Here is a 9748-nt window from a genome sequence, read left to right as displayed (position 1 = left end):
CTCCCATGAATGTCTCAATATTTTGATCCACAACAAACCCATTGTTAAAATGTTGCAATTGGGTTTAGGCTTTGGTTATCTTTGTTCTAAATATTCTGATCCTGTTGAACCTAAAAGCCTTCTCTTGCTGAATGTATGCCATATGAGAAGGAAGACAGCTAATCAGATATAAACTGCCATGTAAATAAAGGGACAGAGATTTAAAGAGGCTTTTTCATGATGCAAGGGGGTTGTGGCCATTGCTGTATGTGTTGCTGAGTGTCTGTGTGATCTTTTTAGGTTTTGATGATGCTTCTCTGGGTAGAACGTTGTTGTATTTAACCTGTATGCTACCCCCACATCCTATCCCCAGATCTATCAAGAGAGAATCCCTTTTTTTGTTGTTCATTTATTGAAGTGGGCGTGAACGAGCGTGAGTCGTAACCATTTTGAACTCCTCGGTCATAAGCAAGCATTGAGGACATTCAGTGAGCCACCTTGGGTTGCACTTCGACCTTGTAGTCAAACTGAAAATCAATGCTCTATTCTCTGAAAATGGGCACAGTACTTCTTCTGGACCCATTATCTGGTTAACCTATAAAGGACGAAAAATGAATCCAATTGGGAAAGAAAACAGGCAGCTGATTCAATGCGTTAAACAAACACCAACTTTTTCAGCTCTGAGCATCGATCCAGAGCCAAACTGTAAAATCGATGGAATGGACATTTCACTCAGGTTTGCTACCTTTTTAGAGAGATCTATTGATTGCCGCAGCGTGGCTGTTCATTGATGTATGTAGTCTTCTCCATCCTCCCATAATCAACTTGTTGATTTAACCATGCGGAAAGGTTCCCCTTGAATTTTGATTGGCTGAGAAAAACAAGGATCTATCGAGTGGACACACAACCCTCAGATTGTTATTAATGAAACTTGCTGCCGTTTTGATCACTTTGAGAGCTGCTTAAGTCCTGAGACAATGTGTAAGTGATTGTTTTATCCAAGGGCTTCATTATATGGCTTATAAACCCTGTCTCATTGTCACTCTAGAGTGGCCACATTTCCACTTTCCATTTGATCAGAAACATGCACTAAACCTTGTTCATCGTCGTACCTGGGTCTCAGTGCTGCAACCCACTCCATCAGCAGCACGGGAACTTTGTTTTGCTTTTTTCCTATGGGAAAGGTATGCCAAAATACCAATACGATTGTGAATGAATCCAGTCCATTTGAGTCAATAGCTGTTGTGTGCTTCAATACTGTTCCAGTGCAATCAGTTGGTCCTCTTCCCTATTCCTTTGTGCTAATACCACAGTTAGCCCTATTAAGCTGCTATCAGGACTGTGCTGATATTATTTGAATGAGTCCACAGTCAGTGAAAGCAAGATGGAAGGAGAGTTAAAGAGCTAATGTTTCAGGCAATATCAGGCACCGTCTCTGTTTCATTGCGTTCATCCAGTAAGATACTGTAGTGTGTAATTCACTCCCACTCAATGGATGGCATACCCAAGACTTTGATCAGTACCACTCTGTTTCAACCCTCAGCCATGAAGCTGATACAGCCCTGGCCAAGCACATACGTCTGTCAGTTATCTGTTTTGTGTCTGTGTCACAAGTGTGTTCAGTCAGTTGGCTTACAGCCACTCTCGAATTGTGTGTGTGATATAACGCTGTATTTGCCTGATGACGGGGGGTTCAAAGTGCGATTGTCTAACGGTTCTTCCTCTGGACCTTGCTGTGAAGTGGGATTTAAATCCCTCGTACATGTTTGACACTGACTGACAACTATTGAGAGTATCTAAGTTCCAGACCTCTCATTCTCGCTGTACCAGATATTAAGGGTACTGAATGCCTTGGTGTTGATATGTTAGCAAATCAGGGTATTCTTTTTGTCTGTAAAAGTGTCTTTGATTTATCAGTATATTTTATTTGTTTATTGTTTTTGCAACGTGCCCCATGCACACAGACTGTATATACCTTGTGCCTAGTATATCTAGTTTCCACAGTCTATTTTTGTGGTATGTATGTGCCTGTAAAAATGCAAATATGTGTTTTTATTTTCAACTTGCAATATATGTAAAAAAAACATTAGATGAAGACTAGTATTGCTGAATTAAAATGACAATGTCAGTATATATAATTTTCCCTGATTTGGGAAACACAAAATTGCACATTTTTGTTGGTTTGAGCCTTCCAACACCATGCGAGCTGTACTCTGTACTTTCATGTTCTGTACATATGGTATACACAGAGATGTGGGGCACTTTGTTGTGTTTTTTCACTACCTCCTGTATAAGATACATTTTCTACAGTGAGAGGGTGAGCTCTGACAGGCTTCTGGTGGATATCGGCAGTCTAGACGTTAGCTTAGATGACCTGCTTGCTGCACAGAGCCAAAAATGACAAAACAATATTAACTAAAACTGTGGAGATGCCTGCACACAAACATAAATACAGGAACAAAACAAGACATGTGCACATGCTGGAAAATCTTTCTCAAACCATATTGTTGCACAGGTCTCTCTGATGCTGGTTGCACACATGATCTGGTTTGCCATAATAAAAAAAAGGCTGAATTCAGTCACAAGCTCGACTCCCTAGTTGAGTTACCTTGACAGATAATAGCAGAGTGCATGCTTGTATTTTTCTTATCTAAGCAGAGAGCGTTCTGTGTACGATTCTTAGTGGGACCTTCAAATCTAGACATTGTCGTGAAACAACTACTGTACAATGATTTTATTTAGTCTAACAGTTAAACCTTTGTGTCGTAGCTATTGTAGCCTGCTTAGCTTACCTAAGCCTTCTCTCTGCTTCAGGACTTTGTGTATTGTGTGCTTGTGTATGTGTGTGTGTGTGTGTGTGTGTGTGTGTGTGTGTGTGTGTGTGTGTGTGTGTGTGTGCATGTGTGCGTGTGTGTGTGTGTGTGTGTGTGTTCCTGTGCCTTTCCTTCTATAATGTTGGTCCCACTTGAGAATATGATGCCATTTAGGCGTTTGTAACCCATGTAAGGCTGAGAGAGATGCCAGCACAAGCTGGAAAGTGTTACATGGTCACGAATCTACTTGTTCAAAAAAAAAAGAAAAACAACAACACTGTAATGCTCCTAAAAAAAGACTTTAGCACATCCATAGACTTAGTAGCATTGCACAGCCTGCAAGAGCAGCTCGGTGTTGGCATCCAAACACACTTCATCAGCACCATGTAGACAACAGCACAGATATGTGACACATCATGTGTCCTCTCTCTCTTTCTCTATGGAGGCCAATCTGCTGCAACCATCTCAGGCTGTGCTCTGTTTAACAAAAAGGTTCAAGTATTTCAGAACTCCAGCTCTGTCTAAGTTGATGTCTACAATCCAGGAACAAATCAGCTCCCAGCCCGAGCCGCAGCACTTCCAAAATTGATCTCAAAGGATCAAGGGGATAATTGGGATGCTGGTAATATTTTTGTCCGTCAAGTCTTTTCAGACTGAGATGCACAGATGGCGGCGATGGGCGCAGGGGCTGATTTGAGCCTGCGTCCAAAAGGCTGTCTTGTCCACCACCTCTGTTGGCCGAGAACACAGAGCCACACCCTGGTCTCTCTCAATAAGTCAGTCAGTGGCAATGTCGTTTAAGCGTTCGTAAAAAGACGATACATTGTTGTGCAATAAAAAGATGAGCGCATTGGCATACTTCCCTCTGTGTGTAACTTTTATTCACTGGTGTGTCTTTGCTGGTTGTCTCTCTGTGTTGGATTCAGTACATGTGAGCATTTAACGGTAGCTGCAAACACACGCAAACACACACACACACCTCAACCTTGTAAATCAGCCAGCAACCCCTCCACCCTCATCCTAACCCACATCAGATGAGATCTCTCTCTCTCTCTCTCTCTCTCTCTCTCTCTCTCTCTCTCTCTGCAGACAAGGGCTCTGCTGCATCCTTGATAAGATGTCTGAGCTCAGTCTAAGAGCTTTCCACTGTGTGTGTGTGCCTGAACACACACAGCACGGCAGCAAGTGTATTTATTCCTGTACCTATAGAGCGTGTGTATGCACATGCAAGCCCTAGTTTTATATTTGTCTGATACGGAGAGGGAGTAAACGAACCAGTGGCAGTGAACGTGTGTGTGTGTGTGTGAAAGGGTTGATGTGTGTGTGCGTCACAGAAGAGGGCAGTCCAAGGACAAACTCCTCTGGCAGCCTGGGAGCAGCACCCACCCTTTCCATTTCTGTCTATTTCCTTTACACACACATGCATGCGCACACACACACGCACGCGCACATACAGGCACGCGCACACACGCACGTGCACACACTGCTGTCTGGATCCTCAGTGATTATGCATTGTACACTGAGATAGAAAGATTAAAATCACATGCAAGGTGAGGTTTCGACACAGAGCTTTACACCATGCATGTTGCCTCCTCAGATCTACATGTGGCTAGTACAAATATGGGGGTGAGGCCATCCGCAGTGCGTGTACATAGTTTTGCCTTGACGTGACATAATGTCCTCTCTCTCTCTTCCGCTCTATTGACACACACACAAACTCCTCTCTCTCTATCCATTTCATTGTAATTCAATGAGGAAGCAATGTACTGATAGTGGCTACAGGCAGATACTACACCAAGTTGTGAAGCTATATGTAGTCTGAGTAGTTTCATCCTGTATATGGCCGAGGATTGTCCTCGACCTGGTTTCCTCTGCAGTGCCGGTCCTCTACTGTGTCCCTGGCTGTCCTACTTCAATTAATCATATCAGCATCTCCCTCCCTACCCTCCAGGCTGTTTACCTCCAGAGGGCAATTTGTTTATTTAGCCGTATACTGGTATCCTCGTCCCTGTCCCATCCATCTTCCTCCAGGTCCCTAGGACTGCTCCTTTACTGGGTGCAAACTTCCTATTTGGCCCGCTTTTACAAGCTAAAACATTTTTGTCCCCCGGGTTTTTGAGCATTTTCCGCAACTGCGATTCATAAGAACATCTGTGCAGCTTGCTATTGTAATTTGTGCAGGTATGGATGTACCCAGGAAACTCTATGTGTTATGTGTGTGTATGGTAAACGACATAAACGTTGGCCCTGTAACATTTCATCTCTGCTGAAGCTGTTTCGGCCATGTCTCTCTGCACCGGGGAGCATCTAGAGAACACAGCTCAAATCTGAATGCCAGAATTAGCATTTGGTCCAAGCTCTAAGTCCATGAATGAGTCAGTGAGCAAGAAACAGAGAGAGAGAGAGAGAGAAAGAGAGAGAGATACAGTAAATCATCTTACAGCCTCCAGCAGCCTCAGTAGCATCACAGTTGCTGGACAGTGAGCTGGGGAGGAAGTGAGAAGTGCGTCAAGCTGAAATGATCAAGAGAAATATACACAGGAAGAGACAAGAGGGAGGGGTCACGTGGTCTTCTACAGACTATGTCCAACATATTCAAATTGATAGGTGCTCTTATCTTTGGTCCCTGTGGGGGATTTGTTTAACGTCCTCATTTAGGCAAAAAGAGAGATGCTCCTTTGAGTGATCAATGCAGCCTTCATCCAAGGACACATGGCCTTTAAATCATGTGACTCACAACCAACTGTAATTCAGTCCGCCATTCAGTGGGACACTTACTCCATGCATAGATAAAAAAAGACAAGAAATGGCATGAGTCCAGGGATCAATAATTAGCACACGTACCAATATACAACCTCTGGTCAACACCTCCTCACCACTAAACATACAGAAATTCAACTGTATTATGATTGTTTTGTATCGTGAAAATGTCTACTTATATTGAACAACAAATAATTATTCAAAACCAACCATTTATACCACCAATTAAAATGTAGCCAAGCTCCATTGTTTTTCCCAATTGTATATGATTGTAGCTACTTTCTCATCAATATTGTGTAACACTGTATATTTCAGGGCATTAATCAAAAATGTACATCTTTTTTTTTATGTACACACCTTAGATTTACACAAACCATTAATGAATAGTGAGGTGTTAATTCAGAATCAGTAAATTGGTAGCTAAAGTCGAGGATTTAACATTTCTAATCGAGTACTGTATTATATGTGCTTAAAGCAACACATTGTGTAATGAGTAGCATGTATCTTGAGGAGGAGGAGGAGGAGGAGGACAACAGCAGTAGCAAGGGCACATCCTACATGCACTTTGCAGCTCATAAATACAATGTTTTATGTAAAATATGAACTGCTTGAAAGTGGCTTCCTGAGAAAGTCTCCGAATACTTTTTTCAAAGTTAAAATGTAAATTCAGCAACTATTTCTTGTGAACTTAACAGTCTTTCAGCTATCTTTGCTAAATGTTTCTTCTCTCGAAAATAAAATGACAGAAGCAGCAGAGGAAAGAGGCGGGGCTGAAAGGTTCCTGGCTGCTGGCTCTCTGTGAGCAGCTGGTCTGAGCAGCACTCCATGCATCTGCTCTGCTAAACACTTCCCATTACAGACGACCCAGAAACGTCCATGAGCCCTCTAGCTTAAAGAAGAGGAGAGAAAAAGGATGAAGTAAAAAGTTTGAAAGCAAAGCAGTGATATGCAAGCAATAACGCAATATGCATTAGACAATATCATTCATAGACTCCAGGCATATATTGTTCCCTTTTTTTTTCTTCTCTCAAAGCACTTTGTATCATTTGCTAAACATTTAATCTCCTCCAGATCTTTAGGCTGTTTCAGCTGTGATTGTTTTGAGACAGGAAACAAAGCCCTCCCGCTCAATGAATTCACTCCATCATCCACCGATAATATTTGCTCTGGGTCGCCAACTGAAGTGATGAGAGCCAAGACAATGCTTTGGCGTCTGAATCATCTCATCTGTTCTGCTCTGTCTGTCAAGGTCTGTACTCAGTGACACTGTGGCTATTCATCAGAGCTCTCTCTCTCTCTCTCTCTCTCTCTCTCTCTCTCTCTCTCTCTCTCTCTCACACACACACACACACACACACACACACACATCATTTCTGAAGGTATATCCATTCAATGTAAAGCCTCCTAACACTTAAATGTCAAACACTTGTCTCTGAGGCTGATTGAGTCTGGTACAATTCATCACATGGTAACATCTATGTGTCCAGTAATATTGGAATATGTCCCTGACAAATAAAATGCAATACATGAATAAAAACATTCTGACACTGGAAATAAACTCATCATTTCAAATGCTGCTTGTCTCTGATTGTGAAAGTAAACACAGAACATAGCCCCCTGGTTTAGCTGTTATGGCTAAATGCTTTGGGATCTGAATGATTTATTTTAAATGGAAGTTTAGAGGATACATTTCCCAAATCTCTAAAGATGCAGGTCCAGAAGATCTTTTAATTTAGGCTGTGAAAGGTCAATTTGTGGTGAAAATATACTTTTTAATTATATTTTCCAAATCACTGAAAAGAGGAGAAACGGATTTCTCTAATTTTGACAGTTGTACAGAGAAATCACTGGGCCAGTCTTCCTGTTTCTAAGCAGATTTATTGTGTGAGCGAAAACTACTAACAGCTCAGATGTGATGTGAGGGGAGGCAGAGAGGAAGTGACAGAAAACAGAGAAAAACTATAAACAAGATACACTATTTGTTGCTGTGACCCTTTAACAGTGCTATTAAATTCCGGCTCTGTTGGGCTTTTCGTTGTTGTGGAGCATTAGCCCAGGGGCCAGTCTGTTCTGCTCCATCATAGCGTCTGGCTATGTGACCATAATAGCTAATACACTGCGTGGCCTTGCATTTTCCAGTGGAATCCAGCACTCTGTGCAGAAACATAATCGCTCGTAGTGATTTTAAGTGGCCTTAGCAAAGATTTATGACAGTGTGCTGAGGCGTCTCAAGCAGGTCACTGTTTCTGTGTGAGGAGGGAACAGCAGTGGCTGTGTAATTGTCGAGAGGATAGAGAAACCCCACAGCATCCATCACATTCACACAGAGCACCCCTGGGTCCTAACAGCACCCTCATCTCTCTCTCTCTCTCTCTCTCTCTCTCTCACCCGGGAACAAACAGACCTCAGGTAAGTCCCATTAAGACAAACAAATGCAATATAAACATATTAAAAGGCTCCGTGCTCAGCATACAGTGTGTCATGAGCCTGCGCAGTATGCCATATGGTTGTTTGTCACATGACATTATGTATTTATCTTTTTTTGTTTTAAGGAAGCTTTGCTCGTTTTTAGTGTCTATTACATCCACGCAAGTTTAGACGTGAAGCTTCTACAGTTTAACACAGATTTGGAGAATCAAGTTTTTGCTAAAAGCATGGGGCTGGACCGCAGTTGCTGTGCAAACTTACATGTTAGTTCAAATTACAGATGAATATAGGAATGTTCTGCACATTTCCAACTGCAATGACATTCAAATATTGCTTTACAGAGACGATTCAAGTGAAAATTTTAAATACTTGAACTGGTTGTTTTTGATCGACTGGACCTATTATTTGTATGACCTAACACAATTCCTATTCCTATTCGACAATATTCAGTTGTAAAACCCAACAATGTTCAATATATCAGATTCATGTGTGCGTTTTTACCATTTTGTTGAGCCCTGTACATTTACTCATTTGATTCTCCGGCACGCTGTAATTTGTAATTATGATAATAACGGTATTCCTGTTTATCTGAAGAACTGTGACCTGTATCCACAGGAAGGTTAACAGAATCTCTTACAACTGAAAATAACTAATCATATGCAGTGTCAGGGAGAAAAAGAGAAGGGTAGAGGGAGGGGCAATAAGGGTTTGTCGCCCTTTGAATGCCGCTACTGATTAAAATAATATGCTAAAAATTGTGGTACAAAGTTGAGAATTGAATATGAAAATATGCATATGAAACAGCGTGCCAATTAGACGACTTAGCTTGTCAAAACTATTACTCATCATTAAGCTATTCACTGAAAACAAGTTGTTTCAGTGGCTCCTAAAAAAAAAATGGATGTGCAAGCAGAAATTAATTATTGTGCTCATGAGAATAAAGTCAAGCTATTTAGTCTGGATTGATTGTTTAAATTCAATTGTTTGTGCCTTTCAACAAGCCAGTGATGGCTCTTTCTTGCCTTCATGCTGAGCAGATATATTTGCAGCCATGATGAACATAAGACATTTCAACTTTATTGTTCTGTAACCCATGTCATCCAGGCAAAACCAAATGAGGCATGCACACCCATCTACATCTTATCTGGCCTTCATAGGATACGTATAAATAAGAGGTGAGTAATGGGAATGAGTGGGAGTGAGGTCTGGGCACAGTGAGCTTTGAGGAAAAGTCAAACCAGTCAAAGTGAGCCATTGTTCAATCTGACATGGCTAACGTGAGGAAGCCACTGACTTCGGACTGAAATGGCGAGAGACATGACTCCAGTCTGAGGATGCTTGATAGCTGATTTCGTCACGATGCGTCACAGCTGTGGTCTCAAAGAGTTCCTGCATAACATTAGCCCGGTTCCAGACCCCAGAACGGCTCTACACAAAACTGAATTTTTCCTTTTTGTGCTCGTTGTTGGCTATCTCTAAGGCATTAAATGTGTGTCATCTTCCTGAGTCAGAAAAACAATTGCATAAAAATGGCCACAAGCATAACAAAGATTGACACAGCTGTGTAGGTTGTTAGCCGTACTAGCGACGTGACTTCATGTCAGTGAAATATCTCAACAGCTACTGAATGGACATTTTTTACAGACATTTTTGTTTCTTAAATGATGAATCTTAATCCCCTGACTTTTCCTCTTGTGAACCAAATGTTGTTCCGCTTTCTGGTTTTGATCAAATCCCAGCAAAATGAATGATATCCCCATCAGCCTCGG

This window comes from Taurulus bubalis (genome assembly GCF_910589615.1).
Source record: "Taurulus bubalis genome assembly, chromosome: 1".
Lineage (NCBI taxonomy): Eukaryota > Metazoa > Chordata > Actinopteri > Perciformes > Cottidae > Taurulus > Taurulus bubalis.
Note: the sequence above shows the minus strand (reverse complement) of the source record.